This window comes from Calliopsis andreniformis, chromosome 2 (genome assembly GCF_051401765.1).
Source record: "Calliopsis andreniformis isolate RMS-2024a chromosome 2, iyCalAndr_principal, whole genome shotgun sequence".
In the NCBI taxonomy this organism is placed as follows: Eukaryota; Metazoa; Arthropoda; class Insecta; order Hymenoptera; family Andrenidae; genus Calliopsis; species Calliopsis andreniformis.
Genome location: NC_135063.1, coordinates 8473167 through 8481999, shown reverse-complemented (window position 1 = coordinate 8481999; position 8833 = coordinate 8473167). Strand labels below are relative to the sequence as shown.

General features: G+C 38.5%; 1 long non-coding RNA gene across 1 annotated transcript; it reads left to right on the top strand.

The window, feature by feature from the left end:
* The first annotated feature begins 3975 nt into the window (after positions 1–3975).
* On the top strand, positions 3976–7465 carry LOC143188356 (uncharacterized). The gene is made up of 4 exons (XR_013003517.1): positions 3976–4063; positions 5179–5252; positions 5319–5405; positions 7455–7465. It is a non-coding gene; the product is annotated as an uncharacterized LOC143188356 (long non-coding RNA).
* Positions 7466–8833: the final 1368 nt, after the last annotated feature.

The following is an 8833-nucleotide window of genomic DNA, read 5'->3' as shown; positions in this document are numbered from 1 at the left end:
ATCAAACTAACAACTAAATAAAGTAACTTCGTCAGAAATTGGAGTTACTCCAGAAGCTTATTAAATGTATTAATCTGTTTATTCCAGGTGAAAAAGTAATATAGACGTCAAAAAACAATTTGCTCATTTCTGTATAAGGTTCCAAATATTATATATATTTCCTCCTAGATATTACATTTTACATCTATATTTCTACGTACCATTTCTCTTCTCTATAACATTGCACAATTATATTTCTCCTAATCACATAAATATTCCCAGTCTAATCTCAAAATGCACTCAACCCTAAAACTCCTATAACCAGGACTGCCACGAAATAAATAAATCAGGATTAAAACTAGACGATAAAAAAGAGATGTTCAATCATTCAAGAATGTAATACCTTCCCCACAACAGAATACTACAGTTTTATTTACTCATCTTAGAGATCCACCTATTTAAATCCTTCAAAGTCTTTTATGACAGAAAATTCTCTGTGGCAGGATATTCTCCATGACAGGATATTCCCTATGACAGGCAAGCCAGGATGCCTTCTCGCCAAATGAAGTAAAGTAACGAGAAGTCAATCGCGTTGCACCTCGCCCGCGCGAGGAAGAGAGAGTGAACCTTAACGCACACGCATCCAGTCAGCAACCAGCTCGGTGTAATCGTCGATGATTGCCCTTTATTACAGCAACGGTCAAAGCACGGCCCGGAATCCGGTCCACTCGGCCCGCTCTCGCAATGGACGATGGATTCGTTGGTTCACGAAGATGCGCCGCGTCGAAACATCGCAACAGCCCTGCCGTCTACTCGTTGCCAGAGCATGCGTGCACCCATGTCGAATGCACGTGCTTCCTTGGACCTCGGATCCCCGAGGATGCAAAATATTTAATGGATTGATTATTTCTGAGAAGAGACAGTGTCCGCAGGCCACGCTCTTTGTTGAGAGAAAAGAGACAGCTAAGCTTTTTTGACTTCTTTACTTCCTTGAGCAAAGTACTTGTACATGAACACTAGCGAAAGTCTGATTATAAAATTATCTGGATGAATGAAATATATTTTTTTCAGTTTATCTTATCATGCTGTTTTTGAAAAAGCTGCTACAGATGAACAGCGTTGAAATGGTAAATATACAGGTGCTTCTGTAAATGGCTCTAGCTTCGTGAAAAAGTATCTGTTTTTTATGCAGTTTTACTTTCTTTGAAGGAGAATTATCACAGTTTCTTGTATATATATGTCAAAATTAACAAATACTGTTGTCTTCACTCAGAAATTTTTCAGACTTTACAACTCTTTATCTAAGGGAAGGTTCTACCCCTTGGATACCAATTTAAATGGAATCGAACAGAAAGATCGAAATAAAGTTTCAAGCTTAAATATATCTTCTGTTACATCGAATTTCAGTGAAAATTAGCGAAAATATGAAATATTCAAGTTTCACCATTTTTGCTAAATTTTTCAAATGACCAAGTGCCTAACGTTGCATGGAAAGCAGCTCACACCTGTGCAATGCTGATTAAGCAACCCAGTTGCTACCATGTTAAACAACATTCCTCTGTACCAGCACTTACGCCATTATTCCTTGAAGTGTCTCGCGCTGGAGCTTCCGTTGGCCCCATGAAGGTGCAAGAGAAGCGCTATAATAACGCTCGATATCCTGGGCTGGTACACGGGACACGTCAGCTCCAGGCGTGCCGTAATAACTGCGAAATGGGATCGTGGGTACCGATTACGCCAAAATTGCCTGCAAACATTTAATATCGGGACAGGCGCGGCAAAAGCGTATCGGACGCGCAGAAAATTGACGATCCAACGGAGAGACGGTGACAGGATAGACGGTCATCGCCGACAGATTGCTGCACGCGCGTGTCCAGCCCGTGATTCTACGCAGACCCGTGTAAATACCGCCATAATTAACGATGCATACATTTTATTCCCCTAATTGCGAGCACATAGAACGAACGCGCGGGTGTTTGCGCTCGTCTGGTATTACGTTATTCGGGGTAATTACAGGGTGTACGCGACATTCGATGCATAAATGATGCAACCAGTGGACAGGCCTGCAACGGGGACGATTGTTTAGTCGGATGAAAGGGACTCCATCGAGTTCGGTTCGGTCGAGAGTGAACCGAGGGACGGCACTTGCTGAATGGAGCTGCTTTCCAGGTGGACACTGAGTAGAGGAGGAATGATCTTTTGTGGAGAATCGGATTGGTTTTGAGAGTTCAATAGTGCATCGGGCATTGATGAGGGGACGTAAGTAGGGTATGTTGGTGAAGGACAATGTTAAAGGTAGATGAATTTTGCAGATTATTTAATAGAAAGATTCTGTCAGTAGAAAACTCTACAAATTCTAAGAAATCAAACAGTAGTGTATAATAGTTATTTATAAAAGAATTGATGAGAAAATTATACGAAAATGTGATTTAAATCAGGGATATGTTAAAGGTTGGGATTATCACTCGTCTCAGAAAAAATTGTTCAACTCATTCTTAAAAGAAAATTCTACAACTTTCCATGGGCGAAGACTTACTAAAACTGATATGTTTGTAAATAGAAAACCTACTTTACGCAACAAGAAAAAAAGAAATAAAAAGAACGTCGCTCAAGACTGAATCATAAAAATAAGAATCTATGTGTCCATTCCCTCACATTCAAATTGAATAAGAAATTGATATAATTCTAGATTAATTGACAGCTTGGGAGTTATGCACGTCACCTTTGCACAGTCACGAAGGCACGAGACATCGCGCAGCCAGCTCACGTCTTAAAATAAATTTCAGTAGTGCGTGTACATGCTCGACGTCAATAAACAGACTTGCTTCAAAACACTTTCTCCTCGATCATATTTTCTGACTCCATTTTCCCCATAAATTAGCAGTTTCCAAGTAACGTACACTTATGCATCACGCTGCTCCTAACGAGCTCGGCCTATACAGCCAACATCCCCTATCAATCACGAAGAAGTCAAACAAGTCGGGGAAAAGACATTTGCGTAAACAGCTGTGCACTCAGCGGCGTGCAGGCGCGCGGGCGCGCAATCACAAGGAGAAACGCGAGCTTCTATTCGCGAAGGAGCAATTACGTGGAACGCTTAAATATTTTCGTAACCAAATTAACAGGCCACTGGTCGAACATCCATCCGAGTTGGCAAGGCGATAAACGTCTGACTGTACTCAACGCGATGAAATATCTGCAATGAGAGATCATTACGAGAGATCCTTGAAATGTGGTCCACACTGGGAGCAACTTAGCAATCAACGTGAGTTATAACTGGTCCACTGGTCAAACATTGTTTATGGAGAATCTGGGGTTTATGCTAGGTCTGCGTAGAACTACAATTTTTTCATGTGTGTTTTCATTTGATTTTTTTTTAAGATTATCTTGTATTAATGATGTATGTTATTGGAATTGAAAATTTTATTTTGAGGTACGGCTGATTCTTGTTTTGGAATGCGATTTTTTAGTAACTTTGTCAATTTTGGTACATTTATTTTTGAAATATTATAAAATGATCGACTTTTGAAGCAAATAAAAGTAAAAAAGACTTGGTTCTTCTGAATGAGTGCTAACATAAATTTCTTTAAACGAAAGTGAAATGTCTATTTATATTGTAGATCCAAATTTTTGTTTCAAAATCAAATAAAAATTAAATAATATGAGATATAAGATATTCTTAAAATATTTATAAAGCCCTGTATAAATAATTTTAGAAGAATGTGTGTTCTAAATTTCCAGATGAACTTATGTAACTATCGAGATTTCAAACCCAGCAACCTTTAAAATCTCTAGAGAGAAACATTCTGCTTAGACAGTACGTGTGGATTGGGTATTTGCAAAGCTCCTCTGTACAGAAGCTTCCCCGTCTAGTCCATTATCTTTGATTAATGAAAATAGCTTGAACGAGCTGTCATTCTCGAGTAACAAATTACTCTCAGATGTGCACGACAAATCTCTTGAATTAGATGCACAAATTTCTCCTGTTTCTTACAAATGATCATACAAGTCGTGAACTTATGCAGCAAACAAACAAAAGTCGCTTGTAGATCATCTATGACTAGCTTACACTTCGCAACAAGAAGTAAGTAAAATTATCAGAAAAAGAAATCTAGTCTTGAAACTAAATCACGAGGGAAATTTGAAATCCCTAAACGTGAGTGGTTCATGTTCGCCGACTTGACGAGTCCACTATTTTGCCTGAAAAATATTTTCGCGAACGTCAGACGGCCAATCGAGCTTCCATGAAGCAGCGTTCCTGGGAACCTCGAAGCTGCTCCCTTGGAACCGCATATAAATACACATTGGCCAAGGTACATAAATATATCAGGAGATCGCTCGCGCGGAGATAAACGTGCTAGGAAAAATTCGTCTGGGAGGCGGATGCGAGTGGTGCATAGAAAATTTGTTATCAAAAGGAAGCGAGCGGTAATTTACTCGCGAAAATGCTTCGGTCAATTGATCAACGACTTTCCAATGGCGTGTTAACATTTCTGCCTTGAGATATAATAGGTTCTTGCTAGAGATTCAATGTAAATTATTTTCTGGTTCACAAGACTCTGCTTTTATTATAATAGGAGAAATGTTACTGCCTGAGTAACTGTTCTCTCATGAAAAACAGAAGAATACATTTGTGATTTAAGAACGTAATTTGATTCCTGTTCTTTTAGGATACAGGGAGCTTTTGTAAAATTTAAATATTTAACATCTAGATAGTTAACTAATTTGAACTGAATTTGAAATTCAATTTAAATTATAGCGAAATTTTCAACTGTAAAATTGATGGAAGTTGCTCAACAACAGGTGTCAGAAATTTTAAAAAGTGATTCTACGTGTCAAAATAGGACGAAAATCAAGAATGATGAAATTGCGTTTGGGACTTCGTTTCAGAGTTATTAATTATTGTAAAAATATCTGAAACTCGAGTGACATATGTCTAACTTGAAACTTATTCTACTGCAGGCGTACATTAGTCAAGTCAGACACGGCGAAGTCAGTAAAATAAGCTCCAAGTTAGACACAGCAACATCAATGGAATCAATCTTAACTCAGACACATTTCGTCTATTTTCATTTCGGTCTTATTTTAGCATGTAGAATCGTCCCTTTAAGTTTCTAACACCTGTCGTCGAACGCCCTCTATAAAAACTGGTCTCTAGAAATTAAACTTCAAATATGAAATACACGTTTTCGATTTCAGATAATATATCGAATTTAAATTACATCCCAGAGTTCAATAACAGATTGAAAATTAGCTGTATAACGCACCACAAGGTAAATTATGCGAAAATAAATTTACCTCCGCTCTATCAGTTAAGAGGTAATTATTTTCTCAATTAGTTTCAGGGTAAGATGGTTCTTTATAGTCAGCACACTCTGAATTCAAAAAAGGCGTATCAGCAGAAGTAATCTGATGAGATCCATACGGTAAATATTGAATTTTTCTGTGTATTCACTAACAATTTTCGGAACTTCATGAAAAAAAGAGCATTGAAATAATCCAACCGTTCATCAAGATTTGCAGAGACTGATCCGAGCTTACTGTGCGGCTTGTTGCCGCACACTGGCAGTTTGCTTTATGAGATATTTCTATTAAATATTGATATTCTGAATATAACTGGGAATTTTCGCTCTTTAAGTATTTACGGACATTTCAAACGTTAAGCATCAACAAATTTTTGATCTGTCAGAGAGGATTAAAAATTTACTCGATTTAATGTTTAAGCTTGAAAATACATCCCTATAATATTTCCTTTTATCAGTATTATTGTTTAACAGTGATAGTTAAAAATAATGGTCACAAAAGAATTTCTTTAACTTACCAAATGAATTATCCTATTATATACATACATGTGAATGGCTTGTCATTTTGCTTGAGATACATCTCCCAAAACAACAGAGCTTGAATATTCTTACCTGAAACATAAAAAAACACTTTTTGTTAGTCCAAATTTTAATCCACTTTTCTAAGCTTCAATATCAAATGGAATAACACTTCGTTTATTAAGTCCAAATTTTCTATGAACATAAAAGTAATTAATGTCCACTTTCCACTTAATAGTTACTAAAACTTACTGTTACCTAAAGGCAAATATCTGACAATGAGAAAAATAAAATAAAAAAGACACATAGGATACAGGTAATGAAACTAAAAAAGTTCGAAAGTTTACTAAATTCTAAAAATAATTCTACTTAATTTTACAGTCGCTCGTAGCCAAAGCAGTCGATGTGACTTCGAAGGCCGAATAAAAACAGATAAAAGGATCGCATACTGATCTGTCATCGGCACAGATTTATGGAAGCAGCCTCGCGAGTTGTGCAGGTCGATTTTCCGAGAAGGAGATCGCCGCGGCTCCACACCCTGGCGGTCCCGCGGCTGGAACGCGATACATGGATCCCCGCGATCGATGCTGGTCGTGTCTCTGCACGAGAAGCACGCTTACTGTTCTCAGACGGTCGCCTAGCGCGAGCCTTGTCTCTTTCGCCGTGCCTTTGTGCCCCGCGAGCGGCGATTAATTATTGATAACGCGTTATGAATCGTGGGAAACACGATCCCCGTGGTTTCTGGACAGCCTCCGCTGGGAATAATTCATGTTCCTCGCGCTTCTGTGCTACCAGAACAGCCCTGCCCCCTCTGCTCGCTCGGTCTCTGCCCTTCGCCTTCCGCTCCTCTTCTTCTTTTCTTCCGCAGATTCTTCGAGGGGCTGCGCCCGACCGAACGACCGTAGATACAAATTGCAAAACGTTGTCGTGGAACGATCGGTGTAGGTATGTCGCGGCGACAGGCTGGAGACCGAGGAAAGATCGCTGGGGACGACAATTGTTTTTCTTGGGGTTGCTTGTCGGTGATCCTTGAATGGGGATACCGCTGGCTTCCGTGTAAATAGGAGTTTGTTTACTTGGATCGAAAGAGTTACTCGAGAGTGTGTGGGGTGAGGTGGAGGATAAAATCTAAGATATGGTATCGTTACTGGTTTATTTGATTGTTTTCGGGTCTGTTGGATTTGAAGTAATGTATATTCACTTGGAGACAGAAAATCGAGAAATGTACTTATTTTACGGGGAGTGTTTAACAGTCAATTCAAAAATTAAGAGTGGTTCAGAAACTAAAAATGAGAAAATTGTCTAAGGCTTCAGATGTAAATGATTAATTCCTAAAATTGTTTTAAATTGCTTGTGAAACGTGTCTGACTTGAGGACTTATTCTACTAGCATCGCTACGTCTGACCTGACTGATATACTCTGGCAGTAGAATAAGATTACAAGTCAGATACTCTTCACTCTAAATGTATCTTCAAGAATTAATATCTCAGACCTGAAGCCTCATAGGCCATTTCTTCATTTTTCACTTTTGTCTTACTTTTACGCCTAGAACTGTCCCCCAGAAATTGCATTTCGAGGTTGCAACTTCAGGACTTCAAGAAAACCAATATTTATCAAATTCTGAATGTGATATGCAATCTAATCTCGGTTTAGTTCGAAGCAGGATTCTACGCGCTAACGACGGTATGGTTTAATGAAAATCCACTCGACGCTCCCACGGAATGGAAACAGCCAGTAAGGAACCATGAGTGAAAAGCAAATGAAATGTCGTCGACTCACTTGAGAGCATCCACTAGGGACAGCGGAGTTAATGCGGCGTTGTTTCGTGGAGTGATTCAATTAAGAGGACGTTAATTAATTAATGCAGAAAGACAGACGGGCTAGGAGTTTACCCAAGCTCTAGACTCCTCGAGGATCGTCGGGTGAGGACAAAAAGTGGAAGGCAGAAACACGTTGCAGCCTCGCTCTGTCTCGAGTATCACTGAGTTTCTACGTCATCATTAAAAAATTAATAAACATTACAAATTCCGACCATATGGTATTTTCTTTCCTATTGGATCTTTTTTATCAAGTGTATTCTGCTTTGGCTTAGAAATTTCCTTCTATCATTAAGTAATTGAATAACAGAATTTGAAACAGATAATAAGGATACAAGAAGTTTCGAGTCACAAGATTCGGATATTTGAATAGTAAAAATTTAAAAAAAATGTATACTTCAGAAAATATAAATAGTATAATATGTGATTTTAAGAACCCTGAGAATTAATTTTGAATACAATTGCTTGCTTGTGATATTAAAAGAATAAAAAATATATTTTCTAAAAAGTTAATTTAATTTTATGGTAGAAACAACGACATACAAAAGAATTGTATAAAACTAATTTAGTAATCCCGTAGTCTTATTATTATAACTCTGAAAGTAATCGTAACGCAAGTACGAAGTAGATTCTACAGTAGTCGAGCCCTGTAGAAGTAGACGCAGCCAGTAGAATTACACGCTATCATGTCAGACAGTTTTCTCGCCGGCAGACGGTAGAAACCTCTTTCAGTTCTGGAAGTCCAGACGACTTCTACTTCGTCTGCAATTACGCGAATTAATTTCAGCAGTTTTAATTCCTCTCCGCAAAGTTTCCCCTGTTTAATCCCCAGGAAGCTACGGTTAGTCTGAACCATGGTCCAGCTTCCATGAAAGCCTTTCAAACTTTTCGTTTCTACGAAGAACCGCGCGGTCGAAGAAGAGTACTGTGAGTGTCTTTCATTCAAATTCAAAGCATTTTTAACAAAGTTCTGAGGTTCATCAAATTAACAAAGCGTTCGTGTTAAAATATAAGGTACCCTTTCGTTAATAATAAAACTCGTTTCACCACATCCTGCATAATTTCTATCCCTAGCACACTGTCTCAAAACAGTCACCAATAATTCTAAGCACAACTATGGTACAAAAATAGCTGCTGCCTGAAATCACGCCCACACTTCTTGAACGACTCTATACAATTCTCTCCAACTACCGTGGAAAAGCACTCAATCGTCCC